Source organism: Psammomys obesus, unplaced genomic scaffold (genome assembly GCF_907164565.1).
Source record: "Psammomys obesus unplaced genomic scaffold, mPsaObe1.curated_primary_1811, whole genome shotgun sequence".
NCBI lineage: Eukaryota > Metazoa > Chordata > Mammalia > Rodentia > Muridae > Psammomys > Psammomys obesus.
In genome coordinates this window covers 7,529,236-7,540,217 of record NW_026585689.1, presented here as the reverse complement: position 1 = coordinate 7,540,217, position 10,982 = coordinate 7,529,236, and the positions used below count along the sequence as shown (strand labels likewise).

The 10,982-nt window shown below is 38.0% G+C and overlaps 1 pseudogene; it reads right to left on the bottom strand.

The window, feature by feature from the left end:
* Nucleotides 1–302: 302 nt before the first annotated feature.
* On the bottom strand, nucleotides 303–904 carry LOC129666165 (palmitoyltransferase ZDHHC3-like; annotated as a pseudogene).
* Nucleotides 905–10,982: the final 10,078 nt, after the last annotated feature.

Below are 10,982 nucleotides of genomic sequence, written 5' to 3'. Positions count from 1 at the left end.
GTGCCAGTAGGCAACTTTATAATAACGCCTTCATCATAATGCGCCTTCAGCAGACATGGAGGTTACACTGTTAATTTGTGGTAAGATTTTGTGTGACAGTCCACTATCTCTGATTGCAATACTGTTCATAGGAAATGACCAAATTATGTGTACATAGAAAACCTTGATGTGGTAGTAGAGATCACAGACAGAAAATTAATTTTCTTGTTTAAATATGTTCTGATGTATGTTCTAAGCATTTGCTGCAGATATCTGTGTACACCACGTGAATGTCTGGTTTACAGGCAAGCCAGAAGAAGGCATTAGGCCTCCTGGAACTGTAAGTACAAAAGGCTAGAAAGTGCCATCATTTGTGTGCTGTGAACCAAACCCAGATACTGTAGATGAGAAAAACCCGGACTGTGTAGATAGAACAAGTACCTCCGGTTGTTCTCCCTGGCACACGTGTTGACCCAAGGACCGTGGAGGTCCATTTTGCAAATGCGCTGCCTACAAACACTGCAATGGTGTGCAGCACTTGGGGCACTGTGCAGCACCTCCCCAAGCATCAGCTAAAGGCTCCCGATGAACTCTTCAGGGGCATTTCGTTAGGCAATGCCCCGGGGTCCATCAGCAAGGGCCGGCAGGAGGAAGCTAGGGCCAAGAAGGCCAGCAGGTTGAACACAATTCCATTGATGATGCTGTACACATAGTCTTACAGAATCAGCATGGCAAAGAGGACTACACACGCCTCATGGAGCACCAGAAACCAGGTGACAAAGGCACAGGCGATGCCATAGCCATCACGGGTAAACCACATGGATTCCGCAGGACCGGGAAAGAGAGGTGGGGCACGCTTCTCTGGCTAGAGGTATTCTAGTTTCCCCTCAATGTCTCAGGAGTGATGGGTGGGGATAACCATCATCAGCTATTCTGTCCATACTAGCATCTAACAAGGGATCTATGATCTCTTCTTTTCAGCCATCCTAGGGTCCAACTATGAGAAGGTTGAGGAGATAGATGGTCTCTCACGGGCAGCAGGACTTCTGCCTTCTTGAGGGACTCACGTGTGCTCCGTGAGTGTTCTCTTAACAGCGGATTCCAATAGACAGAACACACACACACAAACACACATATTCCAAATTTAGAACATTGATGGCTTTAAAGATTTTACTATTTTTTAATTTTTAATTTCAATTTCTAGTTGTGTGCATTCATTTGTACATGTATGGAAGGGGGCAAATAGATGTAGATGGCCACTGGGGCCGGAATTGTACCCTAAACAGATAATCATATCTACTGCTCATGAAAGTAGCATTCCTCTTATTGTACTAAAGAAGTATGAAATACAACCAGGACACAGAGGGAGAAGATGTAGTCAGTCCTAATGACACTTGCTAGATTAGGGTCTGTTGGTAGGGAAGGAGGACTCCCCACTTTTGAGGACTAAGGGAGGCAGATAGGGGATGAAGAGGCAAGGAGGGTGGAATCAGAATGAGATGGGGGGGCACAACTGAAATGTAAAATGCATCAATTAAAAATAAATTTAAATATAAAAACAAAAGTAAAAATTTGTGAGGCCAATAAAATGAGTGTCAAATTAAAAAAAGAAAATATATATATATACCTACAGACCTTACAGGACTATTTTGTTCTGATGTAAGAGAAGTTTATTAATGTATGTCATAGTCATGAATGGGTGAGTGTCTTTGTCAGCAGATTCACATACCTGGTCGATCTGAGTTTTGCATATTACAGTTGATCAAGCAGTGTCTTTGCTTTCATTCTTTGCTTCTCATAGTTTAAAATCTGAATCTATTCTCCAGTACCAAAAATTTTCTCCTTTATTCAACCTAACCTTTTTTCCTACTTCCCCTATAAATTCCGTTCATTCTTTGTATAGGGCAGAATTTGGGACATATTTTTTTTAAAAAAAAAATCTATAACACTGTTGAATTTTCAGCTGTAAGTAGTGAAAGCTTTTTCTTTGTCTGCTTACAGCACTTCAGAGGAAACATTCCAGATTTGCCTCATGCTTTTGAATTAAAACAACATTGTCTAGGCATTGCAGTATCCTTCTTAGTCTGAATTGAGATAGGGTTTTGCTCTGTGGACCTACCTGGCCTGAAAACACCTCTGGAGGCCAGGGTGACATAAACTCACAGGTATCCTCCTCCTGCCTTCCTGGTGATGCAATTAGAGGTGTGAGCCATCATGCCTGGCCAAAATAGTTTTTATTATTATTTTTTTATTCTATTCTTTGCCACAAACTTACCTGGTATATTCATGTATTAACCATTTATATTTCATTTTTGAGGCCTCATAGTACAAAGAATCAATCACTTTCTTTTTCATACCTCCTGTTTTTGCTATTACACTTCTGAATGTTTGTATGTCTTCTGACTATTGATTGGTCACATAGTGGCCCTCCACATATCAGTCCTACAGAGCAGCAGTTCAGACCATTTGACAAACACCCAAAATATTAGATTAGGATTCATAATAGCACAAAATTATAGTCATGAAGTAGCTATGAGAACAGTTTTACAATTGGGAGTCAATACAATGCGAGAGACTGTACTTAAGGATTGCTGCAGGAGGAAGGTTGCACATCAGTACTACAGAAGATTGGTTCACACAGATGCTTCCTTTCTTAGTTATCACTGAATACACTTTTCGGTAGAGTCTATGTCTTCCCAGTTATAAGAAGGTCTTTTGAGTTGATTGAATGTTATTTAGGCTAGGATGGCCATTGCACTCACATTGCATTTTTAAATATTGCAGAGCTATAGTAATAAATAATAAAGACGTTGATAATAAAAGATGTTTTCCCCACGGAAGTAAAGAACAATGTTCTGTTTCCTTTCATACACTAATTTATGAAATGTACTTTTTAATTCTGTTCAGCATCTTTAGAAGTTATATGAAACATGATATTTTTTTCATGTCTTTTATATGGTCCTATGCTCACAGCCTCAGTTCTACATACTCTCTGGTTACATGTTTTCTTATTCCCGGCAGTTATCTTTGTAGCTCCCCTCCACTCTCCAGTGATGTGTGGATTGTAATCACCTCTGAAAGTGATTTTTGAGACTTTTAGGTTTCTTTATTCAAAACCAAATGTAAGTAACTCATTAGCAAGGAAGCTTTTTTTTTTTTTCATTTAAACAGCCGTGAGAAAACCATTTAATATATTCTTAGATTCCCTGTATCCAGAGGCTGTCCCTGAATCATGCAGATCTGTTCTGTGAACACTTTTCTGCCAATGCACCTGGGAAGCACTGTGGCAACTGTGTGCTGCTAATATTACTTCCACGGGCATTGGAAGCAGCCTGTCAATACAATGTCACTGCCCTTGTGAAATTGATGTGAGGAGAAGCACTGCTTTGCCCACAGCCTAAAAGGCTCTTCCTGAGCTTCAGATTCAATTTCTGGGTTGGGTTATCTGATTAGGGAACCTGAAATATATACTCATTCCTAGTAGCAGCAAAATATCGAATATTGCACTTTTTAGCTTTTTAATGGACCACAGCTATTCCTTCATAATTTAAGGATTCTTCTGCAGCTAAAATAAATTCATTTATTAAAAAATGAATAATTTCTTTAAATATATATATATATATTATTAATTTGCCTGTCTATTTTCTATTTTTTTTTAAAGAAGAGAACTCTTTGTTGTCATTATACTCAAAATGGAAATGGCTTTAGAAGAAATCCAGAAATACCTATATGAGATTGTTTTTTCTGTCTGTATGGATATACATCTGTAGGCAGTACTTCATGTTCCAACTAAAAGACAACGAAAAAATGATTCAACGTGTTTATAATAAAAATTTATAAATTTAAATTCTAATCGAATATAAATATTAAAAATTAATTTTAGTCCACTGATAGGGGAGGACCTTTTCCCTTTTTATTTGATGCTAGCCTATCAGGTATCATCAGTACTGGTTACATTGTGGCCTGGCAAGGTTGCATCCCACAGGAGGAGGCAATCAGAGAGCTTGTCATTGAGTTCATCCAAGAGAAAGCCCCTGCTCCCCTTACTAGGAACCTCACCTAGTAAGGCTACATCTAAGCCAGGGTTTTAGGTCCTCCCCATGCTTTGGGGTATCAGTCTCTGCAGGGCCCTCAGGGATCAGGTTTTTTTTTTTTTTTTCTTGGCTCTGTTGGTCTCATTTTGGAGCTCCTGTCCCCTCCAGGTCTTTTTATCTCTCCCTTTTTTCATGAGATTCTCTGAACTCTACCTAAAGTTTGGCTATGAGTCTACCCTCTGCTTTGATACCTTGATCAGTAGAGTCATTCAGAGGCTATCTGTGGTGGGCTCCTAAAGGGAAGGGGTATGGGGAAGAAAAAGGAGGGAGAGTGCTATTGGGAGGAAACAAGTGAGGGGGCCATAATCAGGATACAAATTGAATAATTGTGATAAATAATAATAATAATAATAATTTAAAAATTAAAAATAAAATTGAAATAAGAAGAACAATTAAAAATTAATCTTAAGCTGTATCTTAAAGTTTTGGTATTTGTGTATGCATGTATGTTCCTGAATTTGTGTAAGTTCTCACAGAGGCTGGAAGAGTACATTGGAGTTGGAGCTGTAGTTACAGGTGGCTGTGGGGCAGCACTGTGGTCAATAGGCACTGAACTTCAGTTGTCTGGAAGAGCAGTACACATCATTAGCCAGGACTCATCACAAAGCAAACTCAGAATCTAGAAAGGTGGTTCAGTAATTTTGAAAGAGTTAGTACTACTCTTGCAGAGGACTTGGAGTTCGTTTCCAACACTCATATTGCAAAGTTCGCAACTGCTTCTTATTCCTCTTCCAGGAAAATGTACACCTTCTTTTGACTGATGCAAATATTGAATTCTTGTTCCCAAACCCACACACAGATATACACATATAATTCTTAAATATTAAACTATATTATTTAACTGGAAATTCAAATATTAGATTTTTCTCACCTTCATTTTATATCAGAAAGCATTTGAAAATTTTAATACATATATATGTAAATATATAAAGCTACTCCTGTGAAATATAAAAGTGGACATAAAATAAATATAATTATAACTTAACTAATATTTTAAAAACAGTATATGTATTTTCATAACTTATTAGCTATTTCTAAATGTTATAGTTTTTTAAGATTTATTTTACTTTATGTGCATGTGTCTTCCCTACATGCATGTTTGTACTCCATGAGCATGTTCTGTAGCCACAGAGGTCAGAGGAGAGCCTTAGGTACCCTGTAACTAGAGTTCAGGGTGGTTCTGAACTATCATGTGAACGTGGGAAATCCAACCAGTGTAACAGGAAATAGAAATAAATGCTGTCAATAACTGAGCTATATCTTTAGTTCTATCATTTCTATATCTGAACATGGTAACATTCATTTTCTACTTAGAAAAGCCTAATATTATAAAAAAATTTAACATTTTCAGAGATGTTACAAATGTAATAACATTGAGTTCACATAACACAAGAGGCTGCTTCTTGTCATTTTGGCTATCTAATCAATAGCCGAATTCAGCAAAGTTATTTTCTCAATGCCCCTCTTCATTCTGTTTTCATTTCATTTACATTTATCTCAATAATGACCTTAATATCAGTTTATAAAAATGAATCCTTCTACTATGACCCTTGGGACTGTCCCTTTGCCTTTTGCTGTTACTGAACATGGAAGACAGCCTCATTAGAGTGACCTTTACAGCACTGCATCCTAAGCTGTTTAGGAATGCTTGTTACCCATTTTTTTCACTGATTTTACATCATTCCACTAATAGTAGAGATTATGAAGGAAATTCCCCTAATGTCAGAACCAGATGGGGAAGAATGGCAGGGGTCATGATCTCTTAAGGGATCTTCCTCACCATAACATGAAGGTGCAGTCGTGCCCACCCTCAGTAAGCAAACAGTAGACAAGGTCTCAGGAAGCTTATTCTCACAATATTTAACCCCTGTGTCTATAGAGCGCTACTGACAATGCATGAGTGTTAATTCGGCTGTGTGTATGTGTGTGTTTGCGTGTTTGTGTATATGCATGTGCATCTGTGTGTGTGTTTATGCATGTGAGGTAAATAGATTTCAAATAACATTATGAGATCATGAAAAATTTTATTCACATATATTCCTGTTTGTCATAGAACTCCTGCTATATCTAGGCTATGTCTTGACATGATAGATCACAGCAAATTTAAAGGTATCAAATTTGTAATGATTTTTTTTCTACAATATGTAATTCTGGCTACCAATGTCTACATTATATTTCTAACCACACAGTGTAAGCATTATCAACTTCAGTAATTAAATAAGGTATACAAAACAATATATTATTTTATTTTGAGTGAATATGACAGATACAGACACATGTACCTAAATTTACAAACACAAAACCTCATACATAAAATATTCTTAACAAATCTGTATTCTTTCAGTAGTGTGTATAAGGAGGTTTTTCTGTCACTAACTTTAAGATAATAGAATTGAATAGTTACAAGAAGTTAACTTCCTGTACTTAGTGCAGCCTAGGGACTCTCTCACTTCAATGGCACACGTGATCAATGCTGAAAGCAAAGAGCAGCTCAGCCATCCATTAATTGTTATACAGTTTCACTTTCTGTGAATTTCATACTCACCCCTAAGTCATAAAATCAACAAGGCATCACCTTGCAGGTACCCGGCCCGCAAACAATGTAGGCATCTGGTGCCTCCCTAAACATGCATATGTAGACAGGCAGATATGCAATCATGAATCATCTTTAAGTAATATTTTTTTCTGTAATAGCAATACAAAAATCGTTGTTACAGTCAACTACAAGGAATTTCGTTTCACCATTACGAAAAAATCAAATGATTGTACTACATTAGCACATAACTGTATATAGCTTTACAGTTTAAAAAACTAATCAAGAGGAAGGACTCTTGCTAAAATGCTCAATTCCTATCCAAAAAAAGAGGATGGACATCAGAAAAAGGAGAAAAGAGGGAACAAGTCAGGAGCCTGACACAGAGGACGTCTGAAAAGCTCTGCCCTGCAGACTATCAGTGTAGATGCTGAGATTTATGGGCAACCTTTGGGCAGAGTGCAGGGAATCTTTTTTTTTTTTTTTAATTTTTATTTTTCTTTTTAGTTACAATTTGTTAACTCTGTTTCCCAGCTGTATCCTGCTCCCTCATTCCCTCCCCCTCCCCAACTCCCTCCCTGGTCTCCTCCCTGCACCTTTCCAAGTCCACTGATAGGGGAGAACCTCCTCCCCTTTCATTTGACCCTGTTTTATCAGGTATCTTCAAGACTGGCTGCAAAGTCCTCCTCTGTGGCCTAACAGGAGTGCTCCTCCCCTGGGGCGGGTGTCAAAGAGCCTGCCCTTGAGATCCTGTTAGAAATAGTCTTTGTTCCCCTTACTTTGGAAAACTACTTGGTTACTGAGCTACCACGGGCCACATCCGAGCAGAAGTTCTAGGTTATATTCATAGATGGACCTTGGTTGAGTGTCAGTCTCAGAAAAAACCCTGTGCCCGGATATATTTGGTACTTGTAGAGCTCCTATCCTTAACATATCATACTATCTCCCCTTCTTTCATATGATTCCCTGTACTCTGCCAAGGTTTGGTTATGAGTCTTAGTGTCTGCTTTGAAACACTGCTAGGTAGAGTCTTTCAGATGCCTTTTGCGGTAGACTCCTGTCATACATTCAAGGCACATCCCATTTGTCTTTCTAAATGAGGATTGATCATCTTCACCCATGTCCACTTTCTTGATTATCTTCTTTAGGTGTGTAGATTTAATTATGTTTATCATATCTTGGAGGTCTTTATAAGCGAGTATATACCAAGTTTGTCTTTCTCCTTCTGGGATACTTCACTCAGAATGATCTTTTCTAGATCCCACCATTTGGCTGCAAATTTCATGATTTCCTCCTTTTTGATTGCTGAGTAGTATTCCATTGTGTAAAACTACCACAATTTCTGTATCCATTCCTCTGTTGATGGACATTTGGGTTGTTTCAGAGTTCTGGCTATTACAAATAAAGCTGCTACAAACATGGTTGAACAAATGTCCTTGTCGTGTACTTGAGCAAATTTTGGGTATATACCTAGGAGTGGTATAGCTGGGTCTTGAGGTAGCACTACTCCTAGTTGTCTGAGAAAGCGCCAGATTGACTTCCAAAGTGGTTGAACCAGTTTACATTCCCACCAGCAATGGAGGAGGGTTCCCTTTTCTCCACAACCTCTCCAGCATGTGCTATCACTTGAGTTTTTCATCTTGGCCATTCTGATGGGTGTAAGGTGAAATCTCAGGGTCTTTTTGATTTGCATTTCCCTAATGGCTAATGAGGTTGAACATTTAAGTGTTTCTCTGCCATTCGATGTTCCTCTTTCGAGAATTCTCTGTTTAGCTCTGTTCCCCATTTTTAAAGTGGATTACTTGGTTTGTTGCTTTTCTGCTTCTTTAGTTCTTTATATATACTGGATATTAGCCCTCTGTCAGATAAAGGGTTGGTGAAGATTCTTTCCCAATCTGTAGGCAGTCGTTTTGTTTTGATGACTGTGTCTTTTGCTTTACAGAAGCTTTTCAGTTTCATGAGATCCCATTTATTGATTGTTGCTCTTAGAGCCTGTGCTGTTGGTGTTCTGTTCAGGAAGTTGTCTCCTGTGCCAATGAGTTCTAGGCTGTTCCCCACATTTTTTTCTAGCCAATTTAATGTGTCTGGTTTTATGTTGAGGTACTTGATCCACTTTGACTTTAGTTTTGTCCAGGGTGATAAATGTGGATCTATTTTCATTTTTCTGCATGTAGACATCCAGTTGGTCCAGCACCATTTGTTGAAGATGCTGTCTTTTTTCCATTGAATGGATTTGGCTTCTTTGTCAAATACCGAGTATTCATAGGTGTGTGGGTTTATTAATGGGTCTTCTATGCGGTTCCATTGATCCTCCTTTCTATTTCTATGCCAATACCATGCAGTTTTTATTACTTTTGCCCTGTAGTACAGCTTGAGATCGGGGATGGAGATACCTCCAGATGATCTGTTGTTGTACAGGATTGTTTTGGAGATTCTGGGTTTTTTGTTTCTCCATATGAAGCTGAGAATCTTTTTTTCAAGGTCTCTAAAGAATTGAGTTGGTATTTTGATGGGAATTGCATTGAATCCGTAGATTGCTTTTGGCAGGAAGGCCATTTCACAATGTTAATTCTACCAATCCATGAGCATGGGAGATCTTTCCATCTTCTGAGATCTTCTTCCATTTCTTTCTTCAGAGACTTGAAGTTTTTCTCAAACAGGTTTTTCACTTGCTTAGTTAGAGTCACACCAAGGTACTTTATGTTATTAGTGGCTATTGTGAAGTGTGTTGTTTCTCTAATTTCTTTCTCAGCCTTTTTGTCTTTGGTGTACAGGAGGGCTTCTGATTTTTTTGAGTTGATTTTGTATCCTGCCACTTTGCTGAAGGTGTTTATCAGCTGGAGGAGTTTTCTGGTTGAATTTTTGGGGTCGCTCATGTATACTATCATATCATCTTCAAATAGTGACACTTTGACCTCTTACTTTCTGATTTTTATCTCCTTGATCTCCTTTAGTTGTCTTATTGCTCTGGCTAGGACTTCAAGTACTATGTTGAAGAGATATGGAGAGAGTGGGCAGCCTTGCTTTGTCCCTGATTTCAGTGGGATTGATTTAAGTTCCTCTCCATTGAGTTTGATGTTGGCTATAGGCTTGCTATATATTACATTTACTATCTTTAGGTATGTGCCTTGTATCCCTGATCTCTCCAATACTTTAAACACGAATGAGTGTTGGACTTTGTCAAATGATTTTTCGGCATGTAAGGAGATGATCATGTGGTTTTTCTCCTTCAGTTTGTTTATGTGGTGGATTACATTGATGGATTTCCATATGTTGAACCACCCTTACATGCCTGGGATGAAGCCTACTTGTTCATGGTGGATGATATCTTTGATGTGTTCTTGGATTCAGTTTGCAAGTATTTTATTGAGTATTTTTGCATCAATGTTCATAAGAGAGATAAGTCTGAAGTTCTCTTTTTTGTTGGATCTTTGTGTGGTTTAGGTATCAAGGTGACTGTGGCTTCATAGAATGAGTTTGGTAGTGTTCCTTCTGTTTCTATTTTGTGGAATAGTTTGAGGAGAATTGGTGTTAGTACTTCTTTGAAGTTCTTGTAGAATTCTGTGCTGAAGCCATCTGGTCCAGGGCTTTTTCTGGAGGGGAGACTATTAATGACTGCTTCAATTTCCATGGGAGATATAGGGCTATTCAGTCTTTCTACCTGATCTTGGCTTAATTTTGGTAGATGGAATCTGTCAAGATAATTATCCATTTCATTTAGATTTTCAAATTTTGTGCCATATAGGTTTTTGTAGTATGACCTAATAATTGTTTGGATTTCCACAGTCTGTAGTTATGTCCCCATTTTCATTTCTGATTTTGCTGATTTGGATAGTTTCTCTCTGCTTTTTAGTTAGTTTGGCTAAGGGTTTGTCTATCTTGTTGATTTTCTCAAAGAACCAGCTTTTTGTTTCATTGTTTCTTTGGATAGTTTTATTTATTTCTAATTGATTGATTTCAGCCCTGAGTTTGATTATTTCCAGCCATCTGCTCCTCTTGGGTGTATCTGCTTCTTTTTTTTCTAGGGTTTTCAGTTGGGCCATTATGTTGTTTGTATGTGATGTTACGAATTTCTTCTTGCAGGCACTTAGTGCTATAAATTTTCCTATGAGCACTGCCTTCAATGTGTCCCATAAATTTGGGTATGTTGTGCCTTCATTTTCATTGAATTCTAGGAAGTCTTTAATTTCTTTCTTTATTTCTTCCTTGACCCAGCTGTCATTGAGTAGTAAGTTTTTCAGTTTCCATGTGCGTGTCAGCTTTTTGTTGTTTCTGTTGTTGTTGATGTCCAGCTTTAGTCCATGGTGTTCAGATAGAATACAAGAGATTATTTCAATCCTTTTGTATCTGTTGAGGCTTGCTTTGTGACCCACTAT